Source organism: Tupaia chinensis, unplaced genomic scaffold (assembly GCF_000334495.1).
Source record: "Tupaia chinensis unplaced genomic scaffold, TupChi_1.0 Scaffold000559_1, whole genome shotgun sequence".
Classification (NCBI taxonomy): domain Eukaryota; kingdom Metazoa; phylum Chordata; class Mammalia; order Scandentia; family Tupaiidae; genus Tupaia; species Tupaia belangeri.
In genome coordinates this window covers 220,968-223,144 of record NW_006160071.1, presented here as the reverse complement: position 1 = coordinate 223,144, position 2,177 = coordinate 220,968, and the positions used below count along the sequence as shown (strand labels likewise).

Here is a 2,177-nt window from a genome sequence, read left to right as displayed (position 1 = left end):
CCTTCTCCATTCTCCTCTTGGGATCTTGGGCACACATGCACACGCGCCCGGTGTGACTTTTAAGCCACTGGGTCCAGGACGCGAACCGCGATCTACTACGTGGGAGTCCAGTGACATAGCCATTACGCTAACTGCTGGTTCCCTTTGTCTTATATGTTAAAAGCTAGGGGCAGTAAAGTTAGTCTCAAATAATTACATCATTTCCTAGACTTTGTGCAAGAAACATGTCCCCCTTCCCAAAACAGGGAACAGTTAATAAAGAGACCTGGAACAAAGTCAGAAAACAAATCAGGAAGTGATATACAACAGAGGGTCCTAACAGGATTCCCATTTTTGCCTTCTCCCTGTGAAATTTAATTAAAGAGTTTTTGAGGCAAAACCTTCTGGAAAAAAAAAAAAAACCACGGAACTGGCCTAGTAACTAGACTATAAAACATCTTGAAGGGATACACCTCTCTCCTACCTAGAAAAGCAGTCTTTAACTAAAGACAAAGACAGAGAGGTGGGGCCTGATAGTGAAAGCGACAGTCTTTTGGAGCTAGACAGATTGAAGATTGCAGATTCTAAAGCACCTGAAGAAGAGGAAGAAAAGGAAGCTAGTGCTTTTTGGTCTTGAGCTCCCCCACTGCAGTCCACTGCTTCCTAGTCAAAACCTGCTTACATAACAGAGCTGGGAAAAAACAGCACACACACACACACACACACACACACACCCTGACTCCCCTCTCCAGAGAGCTTTATATTGCACAACAGATAGAGGGAAGGTTATTTAAGGATTTAAATTGTGTCCAGTTATAGAGGCTCCAACCCTAACAACCTGGAACAAACTCAGTGTCAACATGAGCCGTTATCCTTTAAAACTAAAAAGACTAAAAAAACTAAAAGCAGCGTATCAACATAGTCCCGTGATGCCACATACAACGGCAATATTAAAAACAACTACCTAATGATGGACAAGTGTTAGACAAGATATACTTGTCAAAAAGAGATTATCTTTTGTAAAAGTCAAATTAGTCTCTAAAGGCCCCAAAACAGACAAATAAAAATCAACAATATAAAATACCTATTACATTTAAAATGTTGACTAAAACAAAAAATTATACCAATATTGACACACAAATTAGATATGTGTTATGGAACTATCAACAGATTAACATTATATGCTTGAGATACTAAAAGGATTCCCAAGTCATAATAAAAAAACAATCTGACCAGCGTGTGGCAGAAACCTAGTAAGCCATTTCGAGATTTTATTTCCCACTTGACACAAGCCACACGGCAGCTAGTCTCTGACCAAAAAGTGAGACAAATTTTATTAAAACAATTGACCTTTAAAAATGCTAATGCCTCTTACAAAACAGCTACTACCCCAGACAAAAAACAAAAACAAAACCAAAAACAAATTGATTATATTAGACCTTGTCAAGATATTTTTTTGTTTGCTTATAACCACATGTTCATAAGCTGCTGATATATACTAAAAGCTAAGTTTGCTAAGAGTTTAAATATTCTGGTAACTATGTCCTACATACGAAGTTACAACCTTAATGGCTTTTTCAAAAGTGTCACATTCCCCAGGCTAAAAAATAAATAAATAAATAAATAAAGATTGGGTATGAGAAATCATGGGGGTGGGGTGGCGGGATGGCCATGCCACAGTCCCTTCTCCTCCATTGCCGGGGACCAGCCTCGGCGGGGGTGGGTTTGCTCGATGGAGGCGATGCTGGAGGGAAAGAAAGACAAAGGCCTCGTGCTTTTTCATGCACGTCCTAAGCCGGACACCCCTCTAAGATCGCTCTCTGAGGAGTGACAACTGCTAGGAATCACCGTGCCTTTTTATTGAAAATGGGATACATGCAAGTAAATGGGAGAGGGGCTACGTGTACTAATGATCAATTCATAATGTTTTAACAATAGAAACCATGCAGGGTTTGATTAAGGGCAAGTCTATTAATCATCGATACAGTTCAACAATTGTTTGATTGATGAAAGCAGGTTCCTGGTAACTTCAAGCAGTGCAGTTTCAGGAAACAGTTCCAGCAAGCAGAGTTAACTATCAACCGATGTTCAGCAGCAGCCGTCTTATGATTACTAAAAGAAAATCTCAAGCATAGATATTAGTTCTTATGGATTTTCATAAAGAATGATACTTATATAATTCTATAGGGATTTAAAAC

The 2,177-nt window shown here is 39.2% G+C and overlaps 1 long non-coding RNA gene across 1 annotated transcript in view; it reads left to right on the top strand.

The window, feature by feature from the left end:
* Window positions 1–2,177, top strand: part of LOC102476799 (uncharacterized) — a 10,136-nt gene that overhangs the window by 1,685 nt on the left and 6,274 nt on the right. The gene's annotated exons all lie outside the window — the stretch shown is intronic.